This window comes from Myxocyprinus asiaticus, chromosome 15, assembly GCF_019703515.2.
Source record: "Myxocyprinus asiaticus isolate MX2 ecotype Aquarium Trade chromosome 15, UBuf_Myxa_2, whole genome shotgun sequence".
In the NCBI taxonomy this organism is placed as follows: Eukaryota; Metazoa; Chordata; class Actinopteri; order Cypriniformes; family Catostomidae; genus Myxocyprinus; species Myxocyprinus asiaticus.
This window is the reverse complement of record NC_059358.1, coordinates 35,886,213-35,903,522: the sequence shown is the minus strand read 5'-3', so window position 1 is coordinate 35,903,522 and position 17,310 is coordinate 35,886,213. Positions and strand designations below refer to the sequence as shown.

The window sequence follows — 17,310 nt, the reverse complement described above, 5'->3', positions numbered from 1 at the left end:
AGTTTTATGGCCATAAGATGCCTAAGTGTCCTGAGAATAATATATATATATATTATATGAGTTCTGGAGGTCTAGATGAATCTAAAATAAATAGTTTTTAGAAGAAAAATAAAAGAAGATAAAATCTATATTATTATGTATGGAATGATAATATCCAATACAATTATTAATTGGAATGTAATGCATGTTAAAACCACAATTTTGGGGAAACTGCAAAAACAGAAAACTATTCTGCATCAAATGTACCTTAGTTACACTGTAGATCCTTAGGTTGTTTGACATCTAGTCTTCAGTCGATGGATTTCAACTGTGTTGCAAATGAAAGTCTGCAATACTGACCAAAGATATTGTCTATAGAGGAATTGGAGGGAAGAGTGCAGTTGAAAATGGAGAACTGTCTCTTCAGTCTTTGGGGGATGTCATTCCGGCCCCCTCCAGGGTGGATCATGGCCGCCAGTAACTGGATATCCACAATGTTGGTGAACTCTCCTGGTTTCACTAAGTTATAGAAGCCATTCTGCTCCATCAGTTGCCGAACTATCTCATTGGTGACCTTTGAAGAGAAGAAATGGATTCTGTGAACTTTTTGTTCAGAGATTAAAGATTTGAAAACAAACAAAAAGAGAGAAAATACAGTCCACATTGGGTTTTGAGTCTCAAAATTTCCCTCAACTCTTTGAGGACAATGGCACAAGTGCAGTTTAAGGAAACCAACTATTTATGAAACATCAATCCACGTGATTTCTTACCTGATCACCCCACTCATTAATAACAGGCATGTTAATGTCATCATCAACAAAGATGGACCTTTTCTACCCTGCTGGAGGGCAGTAAGTGGTGCCCATTCACTTCTTGACATAACACTCCACAGAGCGCTGTAAAGTCACCAACACAGAAACAATCACGGACATGCTGATTGCTCACAAACACATCCAACAGCTGCTCATAAATGACGAAGCACAAATGAGATTTGGATCAATAATGCAACAGTCAATAAAGAAGTGTAATGGAAACATTAGCCCGATTAAATAACCCTTTACACCGGAACCTAAGGTCTGATAAGCATTTCTATTGGTCTATTTGTGTAACATTTGCTACCACATTTGTAACACTTTCTATTAAACCTATATATATATATATACAGGGTTGGGAGGGTTACTTTTGAAATGTATTCCACTACAGATTACAGAATACATGCTGTAAAATGTAATTTGTAACATATTCTGTTAGATTACTCAAGGTCAGTAACGTATTCTAAATACACTATATTGCCAAAAGTATTCGCTCATCTGCCTTTAGACGCATATGAACTTAAGTGACATCCCATTCTTAATCCATAGGGTTTAATATGACATCGGCCCACCCTTTGCAGCTATAACAGCTTCAACTCTTCTGGGAAGGCTTTCCACAAGGTTTAGGAGTGTGTTTATGGGAATTTTTGACCATTCTTCCAGAAGCGCATTTGTGAGGCCAGACACTGATGTTGGACGAGAAGGCCTGGCTCGCAGTCTTCGCTCTAATTCATCCCAAAGGTGCTCTATCGGGTTGAGGTCAGGACTCTGTGCAGGCCAGTCAAGTTCTTCCACACCAAACTCACTCATCCATGTCTTTATGGACCTTGCTTTGTGCACTGGTGCGCAGTCATGTTGGAACAGGAAGGGGCCATCCCCAAACTGTTCCCACAAAGTTGGGAGCATGGAATTGTCCAAAATCTCTTGGTATGCTGAAGCATTCAGAGTTCCTTTCACTGGAACTAAGGGGCCAAGCCCAGCTCCTGAAAAACAACCCCACACCATAATCCCCCTCCACCAAACTTCACAGTTGGCACATTGCAGTCAGACAAGTACCGTTCTCCTGGCAACCGCCAAACCAAGACTCGTCCATCAGATTGCCAGATGGAGAAGCGTGATTCGTCACTCCAGAGAACGCGTCTCCACTGCTCTAGAGTCCAGTGGCGGCGTGCTTTACACCACTGCATCCGACGCTTTGCATTGCACTTGGTGATGTATGGCTTGGATGCAGCTGCTCGGCCATGGAAACCCATTCCATGAAGCTCTCTACGCACTGTTCTTGAGCTAATCTGAAGGCCACATGAACTTTGGAGGTCTGTAGCGATTGACTCTGCAGAAAGTTGGCGACCTCTGTGCACTATGCGCCTCAGCATCCTCTGTCATTTTACGTGGCCTACCACTTCGTGGCTGAGTTGCTGTCATTCCCAATCGCTTCCACTTTGTTATAATACCACTGACAGTTGACTGTGGAATATTTAGTAGCGAGGAAATTTCACGACTGGACTTGTTGCACAGGTGGCATCCTATCACAGTACCACGCTGGGTTTCACTGAGCTCCTGAGAGCGGCCCATTCTTTCACAAATGTTTGTAGAAGCAGTCTGCATGCCTAGGTGCTTCATTTTATACACCTGTGGCCATGGAAGTGATTGAAACACCTGAATTCAATTATTTGGATGGGTGAGCGAATACTTTTGGCAATATAGTGTACTTTGGATTACTTCTTCAGCACTGGTAGACTTTTTCACTTGTTTTGACTACAAAACTCTGCCAGAACAGTAAGACAAAATACACATGTTAAAAATACATTCTCTGAAAAACCTAAATATCTTATGCAGTGTTGTTTCTAAAACAAGATAAATCAAATTGATCTTGTTTTAAGGATTTTTAGATATTTTTACAGGAAACAATACAAAAATTATTATCAAGAATATGATTATTGGGGACCTGGGTAGCTCAGTGGTAAAGACGCTGGCTACCACCCCTGGAGTTCGCTAGTTTGCTAGTTCGAATCCCAGGGCATGCTGAGTGACTCCAGCCAGGTCTCCTAAGCAACCAAATTGGCTCGGTTGCTAAGGAGGGTAGAGTCACATGGTGTAACCTCCTCTTGGTTTCTATAATGAGGTTTGTTCTCAGAGGGCAGTTGAGCATGGTTGCTGCAATGGATGGTGTGAAGCCTCCACATGTGCTATGTCAATGCACTCAACAAGCCACGTGATAAGATGCACAGGTTGACAGTCTCAGACATGGAGGCAACTGGGATTTGTCCTCTGCCACCCAGATTGAGGCAAATCACTACATGACCACAAGGACTTAAAAAGCACATTGGGAATTGGGCATTCCAAATTGGGAGAAAAGGGGGAAAAATCCACAAAAAAAAAGGAATATGATTTTTGCCCTAATATCAAAGGTCTTACTAGAAAAAAAGAAATTATGATACATTGTGAATTGTCTTGCTAAAAAATATGATCGTGCCTGGTATTGTGCACGTAAAATTGCTAGAAATGGCATTTTAGCTTAGCGTAAAGCTGACAGTTTACAAAAGGTGTATTTCTATTTCTTCTGCTCCAAACTTACTTCAAATTTACTTCTCTGTCTGCTCGTATGAATGTAACACATAATTTCACCACTGTTCAAATGCACTTTGGATCGCATCATTTATATGTATAAATGTTTTCCATCTGAAAGGACTAAATATTAAATGAAACAAATGACAATAAAATGCAAAGTAATCTCTTCATTAATCAAAATATTTTTTGAATGTAACTGTATTCTAATTACCAATTATTTAAATTGTAACTGTAGTGGAATACAGTTACTTATATTTTGTATTTTAAATACGTAATCCCGTTACATGTATTCCGTTACTCCCCAACCCTGTATATATATATATATATATATATATATATATATATATATATATATATATATATATATATATATATATATATATATATATATATATATACTACATTATAAAGGTGTTAAATGCATTACTAAGGTATTCAGAATGCCTTATAGACATTGTAACCTGTTATATCTTTCCATATATAGGCCATAAATTCCAAAATTGTAACCGTAGTTATCATACATTGTAATACTTGACTATACATTGTTTAATGTTTTAATACTGTAATCCATTATAATACATGATAACAAGATAACAGATTTCATTGCAAGGCTCTCTAGAATACTTGATTCTGATTGGTAAATTGCAGCCTTCTGCAGTCAATATTTTTTGTGTAATATGTGCTAACCTGTATAACTGTTTGTTGTCCCAGGCAACAGATTTTCTGAATTGCTAGTTTCATATCTCTCATATCATTGTGCGGTCTCTTTCTAAAAGGCACAAATATTTTTCTAAAATATAACACTAAAATACTATAACAGTATTTGCCAGGTTTTATCCAAAAAGGGGAAAAAGAAAAAATAGGAATGAGGGAAATGCAGTTTTTAGATACCTGAAACATTAGAGGTGTTGTAACAGAAGAGAAAATGAGGCTCTTGGCAGTGTGGGACTCTGGGTCATATTTTGATAAGTAGCCTTTGATGATGATGGTTTAGGGAGTGCCCTGCTCTCCTATCAAAAGCACAGCCTGAAACACATGAAGAAAACACAAGTAGACTCCAGAGAGGGCGACCATCTGTGCTTGTGCACAGCTAATCATAGTGCTGGCAGCACAGTAAAAGTCTTGATGATATACATAGTAGCTGTATTTTAAACAAGCCTTACTCAGTGAAATCAATAAGGCAGCACTGTATGGTGTCAATGTTAAGAAGCGACACTAGACAACAGACTTGTCTGATCTATCGAGTGCTTTACTAAGAGCAGAAGTCTTTTGAGACAAGAGCAGAGGGTTTTAGAAATAACCAGCAATTGCAGTCTAATTCACAAAGACACAGAGAGCAATAAAATAAAAATAAAAATAAAGCATGTACTGGCCACTCTTTTACATGTTATGAAAATGAACTTGGGCTGTCAAGTCTCAAAATGAAAAAAAAAAAGCACCATAAAGCCTCAAAAAATTAGTCTGAATGACCAATGCTCTATTTTCCAAATCTGCTGAAACCATACAATAATTCTGCACGAGGATCAAATTTAAGTTTTTATTCACTAATAATCTTCCACCAAAGCTCTAAAAATAGAGTACAAAAGAACAACAAAAAAATGAACAACAAAAGTGGTGCGTCAATGCATTTTGACATAATTGACGGCAATCACTGTTGGTTCTCGCAACCAAACGACATGATGTTGTAGCCCACTCAAAATGGCAGCAGAGACCGCATGGCCCTTTGTTCTATAATCAAAGGAGAGACATTGAACTCAGTTTCACAGGATCCTTCACAAATTCACAACTGGATGCGAAGTCCCGCCCATGGACCCAGTCTCAAACACCACTGGCCGAAAGCGGCCTACAACCGATGACATCATCTTGTCAATAAAACCAGCAGACAGATGTAGTTCGGCCTCTCTATGCTAAGCTCTGGCTGGCTGTTAAGGGACATCTGTACCGTGCACGTACTAAAGGAGTTTTCCCTCCGTTTTGGACTGAGAACAAAGAGACCACATTTTTTCTAAGCTCTTCATTTGGTCATGGTAGAGTAAGATTAACTTAGCTTTGTTCAAGTCTTATAGTATACTTATAACAACCGGTTCAGTTTCACTGTAAAGCAAAAGTGAATTTATTTTGAAAAATAGAAAGATGACCAGTTCCCTATCTGTCACTCACTCGACGTTGTGTCAATGTAGTGACACTCTTGGGAGCCTGAGACACCTCTGGTCTTTGATAAAAGGCCAGTGAAAATTGGCAAATGGTATTTGCATGCCACTCCTCCAGACATATGGGTATAAAAGAAGCTGGTATGCAACCACTTATTCAGATTTTCTCTTCGGAGCCAAACGGTCATGCTCACTGAGCTGAATACTACTGTTCATTCACCTCTGCTGGATCTGACGGCGCATTTCAGCGGCTTCTCCCCCCTCTGCACTGGTGCACTGCAGAGAATGCCCCTGGGCACTTCGGCAGAAATAAAAGAGTATATTTCTCTAAAAGAGTATATTTCTCTAAAAGAGCGGCACACACGGAACGTCTTTTTAAAGACGCATCTTTTTAAAGATGCTTTTCCGATTGTGTGTTATTCCTGGTTACGCTCGTTATCTCTCACCTTCTGACAGTCACGATCACTGTCTTTCGTGTCTGGGCACTGCTCACGCAGAGACAGCGTTCGTGGATGGTCATGTTCTCATTGCGAGGATATGTCCATGGCAACATTGCGGTCGCGGCTCGCCTTCGTAAGAAAGCAAGACACCCCAGAGACTGCCCGACTCGGTCCTTTTACCCAGGGGTATGAGGCCAGCGCGGCTAGCACTGGGGGTGATTTGGGGACCCCAATGGGACCGCCTCCGCCGGGTATCCCCCCGCGGACCTCCCATTCCCCAGCACGCTCGTCTGCCCCGATCGGGCTTCCAGATGAGTCTGCCGGCTCGTCTCACAGCGAGTTCGACCTCTTATTCGGAGCCCGCGAAAGTGATGAGCTCTCGAGCGCAGCATCGGAGAGCGGGCTCGACCAGTCGGAAGCCTCAGCTGGGCTCCTCCCTTCGGGGTCGATTGCCCAGTCACAGGCTGACGCGGAGATGACGACATGCTTTCCCGGGCAGCCGCGAGCGTCGGCTAGAGTGGAACTCACTGCTCTTCCCTGAACCCTCGCTGCTCGGTGATTGGTTCCTGGGCTCACGGCGCCATTCAAAGCCACGCCCCGCCCCCGTTCCGTTCTTCCCGGAAGTGCATGAAGAGCTGACAAGGTCGTGGGAGGCACTTTTTACTGCCCGGTCCTGATCTTTTCAGCTTCCCTGCCCTCACTACCTTCGATGGTGGGGCGGCCAAGGGCTATTCGGCAATCCCCTTGTGGATAAAAGCGCTCGCGGTGCACCTATGCCTGCAGAACGCCGCCACCTGGCGCGGGTGCCCAAAGCTCTCGTCCAAGGCCTGTAGGTTTACGTCATCTCTGACGGCCAAGTACTACATTGCCGCTGGACAAGCCACCTCCGCCCTGCACACCATGGCTCTCCTGCAAATCCGCCAAGGTGCTAAAGGAACTACACGAGGGTAGTTCCGCCCCGGGATTGATGCAGGAACTGCGCTCGGCGACCGACCTCACTCTCCGAGCGACGGAGGTCATGGCACGGTCTCTCGGGCGGACGATGGCCACACTAGTGGTCCAGGAGCGCCACCTTTGGCTCAACCTGGTCGAGATGGCTAAGGCCGACAAGACACGATTCCTTGCTGCCCCCATTTCCCAGGCGGGCCTATTCAGTGACACCGTCGAGGACTTTGCCCAGCAGTTTTCGATGGTAGAGCAGTAGATGGATGCTAGCCTGCATATCCTGCCCCGGCACGGCTCAAGATCCCACACTCCGTCTACTCATCACCAAGGGCGTCCCCCTGCGGTGACTGCACCAGCTCCGCCGCAGCCCGCCCCTTCGGCCCGGCCCCGGCGTGGAGCCCACCGCAGGAAGCAGACGCCACCCGTCTCGCGGCCGCCCAGAACCCGTGAAAGGCTTCAAAGCGCCCTTGAGACGGGCGACCCAGGGACAACGAAACCCACTGCTCTGGAGCTGGTAAGCAGATCTCCATCTTTTTGTTACCTTTTGCATTTAATTGTGCTGCATGCCCAAGTGGCTGTAGTACTCAAAAGCTCAGCATGAGCGGTTTCCTTGTTCCCTGGGTCACGTATCCGGTGTGCACGGCCGTCATCACGACCACCGTCCACCACTCTATTTGTTAGGATTGGCGCTCCAGCGGCAGTCTCCCGCCCCTGAGCGCCCAGCTGTGGCACAAATCCGCCCCTGATGTGACAGTCTCCATGGGTCACGAGGACAGGCCTCTTCCTCCCCCGTCCCAGGCTGTTCCGGGGGTGGTCACAAGGAGCCAGGTAAGTGCTTCGATGTCCTTAGACTCAGCACAGCCACAACGTGGTGTGGCACCTCGAGCTCAGCCCCACCGCGAGGCCCCACCTGCCGGTACGTCTGATGACGTTGTCCCTTTGGTCCCCCTTGCGCGGAACTTGGACGCATGGCTTGCGCTTTCAAATCCGTCGCGAGGGCTGGTCCGGACCGTCCGATTCGGCTGCGCTATTCACTTCGCCAGGCGTCCGCCCAGGTTCAGTGGTGTCCACTTCACCATGGTGAAGGACGAAAATGCTGCTACCTTGCGCGGAGATCACTACCCTCCTACGGAAGTGCACAATACAACCTGTCCCTCCAGCCGAGATGAAGAAGGGGTTTTTCAGCCCCTACTTCATCGTACCGAAAAAAGGCGGTGGGTTGCGGCCAATCATGGACCTGTGAGTTCTGAATTAGGCTTTACACAGACTCCTGTTCAAGATGCTGACGCAAATACGCATTCTGGCATCCAGCATCAAGATTGGTTCGCGGCGTAGACCTGAAGGATGCGTACTTCCACGTCTCGATCCTTCCTCAACACAGACCCTTCCTGCGGTTTGCGTCCGAGAGTCAGGCGTATCAGTACAAAGTCCTCCCTTTCGGCCTGTCCCTGTCTCCTCGTGTCTTTACGAAGGTTGCAGAGGCTGCCCTTGCCCCGTTAAGGGAGGTGGGCATTTGCGTTCTCAACTATCTCGACAACTGGCTAATCCTAGCTCATTCTTTAGACATGTTGTGCGCACACAGGGACCTGGTGCTCTCACACCTCAGCCGACTAGGGCTTTGGGTCAACTAGGAAAAGAGCAAGCTCCTCCCGGTTCAGAGCATCTCTTTTCTCGGTTTGGAGTTGGACTCAGTTTCCTTAACGGTGCGCCTTACAAACGAGCGCGCCCAGTCAGTGCTGGCCTGTTTGAAGGCGTTCAAACAGAAAACAGCGGTTCCACTGAAACTTTTTCAGAGGCTCCTGGGGCATATGGCATCCTCGGCGGTGGCCACCCCGCTCGGGTTGATGCATATGAGGCCACTTCAGCACTGGCTCCAGACTCGAGTCCCGAGATGGGCATGGTGCCACGGGACACGCTGGTCTGTCACCATCTTTTCAGCCCTTGGACCGACCTCTCATTTCTACGGGCAGGTGTTCCTCTAGAACTGGTCTCCAGGCGCGTCGTGGTCATGACAGACACCTCCAAAATGGGCTGGGGCACTGTTTGCAATGGGCACGCAGCCGCCGGCCTCTGGACGGGTCCGCGACTGCATTGGCACATCAACTGCCTCGAGTTGTTGGCAATTCTGCTCGCCCTGCGGAGGTTTCGGCCGTTGATCCAGGGCAAGCACCTGTTAGTTCAGACAGACAACATGACAACAGTAGCATATGTCAACCGCCAAGGCGGTTTGCACTCTCGTTGTATGTCACAACTCGCCCGCCGTCTCCTTCTCTGGAGTCAGCAGCACTTCAAGTCGCTGCAAGCCACTCACATCCCGGGCAACCTCAACACTACAGCAGACGCGCGTTCACAACAGGTTACCCTCAGGGGAGAGTGGAGGCTCCACCCTCAGGTGGTCCAGCTGATTTGGAGTCGATTCGACAGGCAAGAAGCCTCCCCACTGACCGAGGCCCCCCTCGGCATAGACGCGCTGGCACACAGCTGGCCCCCTGGCATGCACAAATATGTGTTTCCCCCAGTGAGCCTGCTTGCACAGACCCTGTGCAAGGTCAGGGAGGACGAGGAGCAGGTCATCCTGGTAGCACCCTACTGGCCCACCCAGACGTGGTGCTTGGACCTCACACTCCTCGCGACAGCTCTCCCCTGGTGAATTCCCCTGAGGAAGGACCTTCTTTCTCAGGGATGGGGCACCATCTGGCACCTCTGGAATCTCCATGTCTGGCCCCTGGATGGGACGTGGAAGACCTAAGCGGTCTACCACCGCAGACTAAGGCCCCCTCTACGAGGCACCTGTATGCCTTTAAGTGGCATCTGTTCGCTAAGTGGTGTTCTTCCCGTCGGGAAGACCCCCAGAGATGCGCAGTCGGATCAGTGCTTTCCTTCCTGCAGGAGAGGTTGGAAGGGAGGCTGTCCCCTTCCACCTTGAAGGTATACGTTGCTGCCATAGCAGTACACCACGACGCAGTCGACGTTAAGTCCTTAGGAAAGCAGGACCTGATCATCAGTTTCCTAAGAGGCACCAGGAGGCTGAATCCCTCCAGACCATGCCTCGTTCCCTCATGGGACCTCTCTGTAGTTCTTCAGGGTCTACAGAGAGCCCCCTTTGAGCCTTTGCAGTCAGCCGAGCTTAAGGCACTCTCCTTGAAGACTGCCCTCCTGACTGCGCTCACTTCCATCAAGAGGGTAGGTGACCTGCAAGCGTTCTCTGTCAGCGAAACATGCCTGGAGTTCGGTCCAGGTTACTCTCACGTGATCCTGAGACCCTGACTGGGCTATGTGCCCAAGGTTCCCACCACCCCTTTAGGGACCAGGTGGTGAACCTGCAAGCGCTGTCCCAGGAGGAGGCAGACCCATGCCTTTCATCGCTGTGTCCGGTGCGTACTTTACACATCTATTTGGATCGCACGCAGAGCTTTAGAATCTCTGAGCAGCTCTTTGTCTGCTTTGGTTCACAGCAGAAAGGAAGCACTGTCTCCAAGCAGAGGATCGCCCACTGGCTCATTGACACCATAACTATGGCATATGTCGCCTAGGACATGCCGCCCCCGGTAGGGCTACAAGCCCATTCTACCAGGGGTGTAGCGGCTCCCTGGGACCTGGCCAGGGGTGCCTCTCTAACAGACATTTGCAGAGCAGCGGGCTGGGCAACACCCAACACCTTTGCAAGGTTCTACAACCTCCGGGTGGAACTGGTTTCATCCCAGGTAGTGGCACGCAACACAAGCGGATAAGCCCGGGATAGCTGGCTGGGTGTATCACTTGCACATAGCACCTTCCACCTCCCTTGGAGCTGAAGACATGCGCCATTTATTCCAAGTAGTGTTCACAAACTTTGTTCCCTGGTTGACTTCCTCCGAGCCCTGTGGCAGTCGAGTGTTCGGAGAGATTCGCTGCTGGTCCAGTACATGCACTAACTAAGAGCCCTGTTCTGGGGTAGGTGCTCCGCATGTGGCGGTTCCCTGTAAGGCTAACCCCATGCGATTATATATCTTCCGGTAATTCGTTTCCCTGTTGGCAAACTGCATCTTCCTTGGGCAGAGCCCCTCTGCCCCAGTCTCCATGTTTGTAGTAACTCCTCCCCCATTGGGCAGGATCTACCTTGAAGACTCCCCACATGGTTGGAAAGACCATGTGATGTATTTTTCCACTTAAATATCCCCCCCTCTCTTTGGGCAAGGTGTGGTCTCCACGGTGTCTTCCCCTTGGGAGGGACACCCCCCGACTAGACCTGGCGGCCCAGTCGGATAATCCCCCTTCTTTTTTAGGGAGTGGAAAAAAAGGGGAAAAGGTTACGTGTCGACCTGGTGTGCTGACTATGAGGCACACAGTAGTCTGCCCACCACACACCGCCAGTTCACGTAACACAGTTCAGCCAATTGTGGCGTTTCGTATAGGGACCCCTAGTGTCACTACATTGACACAACATCGAGTGAGTGACAGATAGGGAACGTCATGGTTACTTGTGTAACCTCCATTCCCTGATGGAGGGAACGAGACATTGTGTCCCTCCTGCCACAATGCTGAACTACCCGCTGAAATGGTCGGACCTTATATCGGCTCCTCAGCATAAAACTTGAATGAGTGGTTGCATACCAGCTCCTTTTATACCCGTATGTCCGGGGGAGTGGCATGCAAATACCACTCGCCAATTTTCATTGGCCTTTTATCAAAGACCAGAGGTGTCTCAGGCTCCCAAGAGTGACCCCTAGTGTCACTACATCGACACAACATCTTGTTCCCTCCACCAGGGAACGGAGGTTACACAAGTAATCATGACGTTTCCCTTCTCCCTCTTTTTCATTCAACGTTGACTACCTTCTGCATTCTTCTACATCGCTGGATCTGAAGAATAAAGCAGAGACGCGTCTTTTCGCTGACGAGCGTAAGACAAGGGACCATCCAGACTGTTTCTCCTGACCGCTCAGTGCAACAGGAATTCCAAAGGACAACCCTACTGAAATCACACAGGATTTCCCAAGTAAGGCTTGATATCTGGGCAGATTTAGTTTAGAAACTGTGATTTTTCTTGCGCAACTAAATCATATATTTGATTCTAAATGCTGATGTTTTGAGTTTATTTGTATGTTAAACTCTGCTCGCTGTTTGCTGTTTTGAGTTGGGAGATTTGCATTTAATTTTTGGGGGGTTACATTTGTTTTGTTGAGTGATCTGAACTAGTAATTAATTTACGAGCGGTTACCCTCAATTAAATTGCATGCACTTTTCCTCTCTCTCACTGATATTCACTGAGTGAGCGGCGCCGCGGTTTATGTTCGACTCAGGCTGGTGAACCAATTTCTCCCACCTGTTTCGTCAGTTCCTTTGTGTGTCCGCTCATTTCCACCCTCACGTGGTATCAGCTCCATTTTGGATCTAACCCTCCATTTTGAACCTGATCCTCCATTTTGATTCCTTTGTTACCGCATCTGGACACACACACACACACACACACACACACACACACATTAGCATATAGCTCCACTGTTAGTTTAGGATTTCCTTGATATTTTTATGGATTATATTCAGCTAGTATTGGCTGTGTTCATTACTGCTTGATTATAATAAATCTTGTTATATTATAATAAGTACTCCTGTTTGTTTTTTTGTTTAAATATTGTGTTGAAGCCAGCCTATGCCACGTCAAGAACTCCGAAGTTACCTCAGAGTACTGTTATTTTATTGGTGTTAGAAACTAACTGTAATTAGATTACTATTAGATTTGTATAGCAATAATTTAACTAGTTTCTCCCCTTTTTGATTATTTTGATTAACAATTAAGATACTCAACCTTCAGGGTAGATTTTGCTTTTATGAGACTCGATCAGTAACTTGCTATCATTTTTCTCTTGTCAAAGAGTGGTGCCCCGAGAATAGAATTTAATGAGTTAAATTCTATTATTTAATTATTCAATAATTAATAACAATTAATTATTGATTATTTCTGATAGTAAAACTGATTTAAACAACCAGTAGCACCTACAATGTCAAACCTAATGCAGCATGTCTCATGGCGCCATATTGTATGTGAGAGCTACAGCAGATTTTCAGTGAATAACAACTTAAATTTTGTTCTAATCCTTAGAACAGCTATCATTTGGCTTCAGAAGACTTGGAATCTAGCGTACAAGTAATGTGGACTATTTATTTAGTGGTGTTTTTTGACACTGCAGAGCTTGACAGCACAGAAACAATTCTCCTTTTGTATTCCATGGAAGAAGGAAAGTCATACGGGTTTGGAAAACATGCTGAGTTGTGGAGTAAATTAATATTTTTGGGCAAACTATTCCTTTAAAACAAAATACTTTATTTTTGTTACATTTAGTTAATAGACTCACCTTGCCCTGCTTTACAATGGTCTGGATGAGGAAGTCAGTGTGAACATTATCTACACTGGGCACCAGTATGGAGCTGTACTCAGGTGTTGAGTCAGGTAGGTACAGTGCATCTGGAAAGTATTCACAGCACTTCACTTTTTCCACATTTTGTTATGTTACAGCCTTATTCCAAAATTGATTAAATTCATTATTTTCCTCGAAATTCTACAAACAATACCCCATAATGACAACGTGAAAGAAGTTTGTTTGAAATCTTTGCAAATGTATTAAAAATAAAAAACGAAAAAATCACATGTACATAAGTATTCACAGCCTTTGCTCAATACTTTGTTGAAGCACCTTTGACACCAATTACAGCCTCAAGTCTTTTTGAGTATGATGCTACAAGCTTGGCACACCTATTTTTGGGCAGTTTCTCCCATTCTTCTTTGCAGGACCTCTCAAGTTCCATCAGGTTGGATGTGCAATGTCAGTGCACAGCCATTTTCAGATCTCTCCAGAGATGTTCAATCAGGTTCAAGTCTGGGCTCTGGCTGGGCCACTCAAGGACATTCACAGAGTTGTCACGGAGCCACTCCTTTGTTATCTTGGCTGTGTGCTTAGGGTCGTTGTCCTGTTGGAAGATGAACCTTCGCCCCAGTCTGAGGTCCAGAGCGCTCTGGAGCAGGTTTTTATCAAGGATGTCTCTGTACATTGCTGCATTCATCTTTCCCTCGATCCTGACTAGTCTCCCAGTTCCTGCCACTGAAAAACATCCCCACAGCATGATGCTGCCACCACCATGCTTCACTGTAGGGATGGTATTGGCCAGGTGATGAGCGGTGCCTGGTTTCCTCCAGACATGATGCTTGCCATTCAGGCCAAAGAGTTCAATCTTTGTTTCTCATGGTCTGAGAATCCTTCAGGTGCCTTTTGGCAAACTCCAGGCGGGCTGTCATGTGCCTTTTACTGAGGAGTGGCTTCCATTTGGCCACTCTACCATACAGGCCTGATTGGTGGAGTGCTGCAGAGATAGTTGTTCTTCTGGAAGGTTCTCTTCTCTCCACAGAGAAATGCTGGAGCTCTGTCAGAGTGAACATCAGGTTCTTGGTCACCTCCCTGACTAAGGCCCTTCTGCCCTGATCGCTCAGTTTGGCCAGGCGGCCAGCTCTAAGAAGAGTCCTAGTGGTTCCAAACTTCTTCCATTTACTGATGATGGAGGCCACTGTGCTCATTGGGACCTTCAATGCTGCAGAAATTTTTCTGTACCCTTCCCCAGATCTGTGCCTCGATACAATCCTGTCTCGGAGGTCTACAGACAATTCCTTGGACTTCATGGCTTGGTTTGTGCTCTGACATGCACTGTTAACTGTGGGACCTTATATAGAGTGTGTGCCTTTCCAAATCATGTCCAATCAACTGAATTTACCACAGGTGGACTCCAATCAAGTTGTAGAAACATCTCAAGGATGATCAGTGGAAACAGGATGCACATGAGCTCAATTTAGAGTGTCATGGCAAAGGCTGTGTATACTTATGTGCATGTGATTTTTTTTGTTTTTTATTTTTAATAAATTTGCAAAGATTTCAAACAAACTTCTTTCACGTTGTCATTATGGGGTATTGTTTGTAGAATTTTGAGGAAAATAATGAATTTAATCAATTTTGGAATAAGGCTGTAACAAAACAAAATGTGGAAAAAGTGAAGCGCAGTGAATACTTTCCGGATGCACTGTAGATGTACTCTTCCACTCTGGTATTCAAGTGAACCCACTGACCTGTAAAAACATATAATAGCTCAATTTCCATTGTCCAAACTCTTGATAGAGCATCATGCAAGAAAACTTCATTAAAATTACATAATTAAACAGTATTGTTAGCCTGAGCTCTGACAGACAGTTAGGGTATTTGGTATGAAAATGCAAAGGCTAGGAAAGTTTATTTTGTATAGACATGAACGCTTCCAATAAAAAAAAAAATCTGGGGCAGTACAGTTTGCATACAGCTTCCTATGGGTTCATATGGGTTTGTTAAAGATGCTATAAATAACAATTATGATTTATTATTAATATGAATGCAAGGTGCCGCACTTCATTTAGGTGAGGGCCTTGTCAGATTCTCTGGCACAAAGCGGGACACTTTTCACAAATGGGCGACTTGTACAGACACAGTGAGAGTATTTTTCCGGCATGCTCTTGTTAAGTGGAATAAATCTTACAAAACATCTCTAAGGACACTTTAGGTCATTTACCAATTGGAAAAGTTCACTGAAAATTGCTTTATTTATGAATTTTGGCACTTTGGGACTAGCAATTTTAGACAAAGATCAATGGAGGTATGCATGAAGGTATTTGCGTAATAAGTGTAAAAAGCTCAGTCTCTTTCAGGGGCAAACTGAAGCCATCTCTGTACATTAACTTCAGTCTCCTGGTTGGTGGTGTTGCATGTGAGGCGATTTATCTTTCCTCACAGCAGCTAAGGACACAAAATAAATAAATAAATAAATAAAAATAATTAAAACACAGGCGTTGCTAGATTCTATTTAGGGGTGCTTCAGCAGGGTTGAGTGCAGGACGAGCAAAGATCAGGATCTTCTGACTGACTGAACGAGAGGAGACGGCTTGTCGTTCTTTTAGTTAGGCAATCTTGTTTAACAAGAGAAAGGGGCTGGATAAAATATGAGTAAAAGTAACTTATGACATTACAATGACATCAGGACATAACTGAACTTCGAATAATTTTTGGGCCATATTGTTGTCTTTTTTGTATAGTCATGCACAGCAGTTCACAAAATGAAAGATATGCTTTTGTTTTGTTTATAATGCTTAAACACTGCTAAATTATCTTGGTAGATTTGTAGACACACAAATATTAATAAAGTATAATTATACATGTTTCGGTCATAAACAACACAGTATGTTGTCAATGGTTTAAATGGATTGTTGGTTAGAAAAATGAAAATTCTTTCATCATTTACTCACCCTCATGCCATCCCAGATGTGTATGACTTTCTTTCTTCTGCAGAACATAAATGAAGGTTTTTGGAAGAATATTTCATCTCTGTAGGTCCATACAATGCAAGTGAATGGTGACCAGAACTCAGTAGGTCTAAAAAGGACATAAAGGCAGCATAAAAGTAATACATATGACTCCAGTGGTTAAATCCATGTCTTTGGAAGCAATATGATAGGTGTGGATGAGAAAGATCAACATTTAAGTCCTTTTTTACAGTAAATCTCCACCTTTGACCAGGCCCAACCTGTATGTGGCTGAATGTGTGGAAGCCACTTCCACACCAGAATGTGAAAGTGTAGATTTACAGTCAAAATGGACTTAAAATATTGATCTGTTTCTCACCCACACATATCATATCACTTCTGAAGACATGGATTTACCCACTGGATGGATTACTTTTATGCTGCCTCTATGTCCTTTTTGGACATTCAAGGTTCTTATCACCATTCACTTGAATTGTATGGACCTACAGAAAGACATACACTTCTGGGATCACATGAACATGAGTAAATGATGAATGAGAATTTTCATTTTTAGGTAACCATTCCTTTAAAGACTCTTTTTACAAAAACAGTCACTTAATGAATCAGTGAATCAATCTTTTTGGTGAACAAATTCAAAAGAATCAAGTCACGAGTTAAAGACAGACAAATTGACATTATGTGAAGTTAATTAATGAAGTTAATAAATGTGACTGGACTGGTTTGCAAAAAGACAAAACCAAGAATATCAGAATATTTCATAGGTTGAATAAATAATTAAATCGCAAATGAACAAATTCTTACGTTTTCCTTGGTCTTGCCAAGATGTTCTTCTCAGTGGTGACAGCCCCTTAAGAGTTAGGAAGAGATGAGTGAAAAATCTGCTGTCCACTAGGCAGTTCTTCTGGTCACACTAAACAAGAGAGAGAGAGAGAGAAATCGAATTGACAGTTTATAAACTGATTATAGAAAAATAAATGCTTTCCTCTGCTTTGGTTTCTTCTTAGTGAAGAAATCACCTTAGAAGTCAGGAACCAATGTGTGTAAGATCTTTGGTGCACTAGAAGGGTTTCCTGGTCTGTACAGAAAGAGAGTGAGAGGCAAAT

At 44.9% G+C, this 17,310-nt stretch overlaps 1 pseudogene; it reads right to left on the bottom strand.

The window, feature by feature from the left end:
• LOC127452690 (dynein axonemal heavy chain 5-like) overlaps positions 1-17,310 on the bottom strand; it is a 220,522-nt pseudogene that overhangs the window by 166,216 nt on the left and 36,996 nt on the right.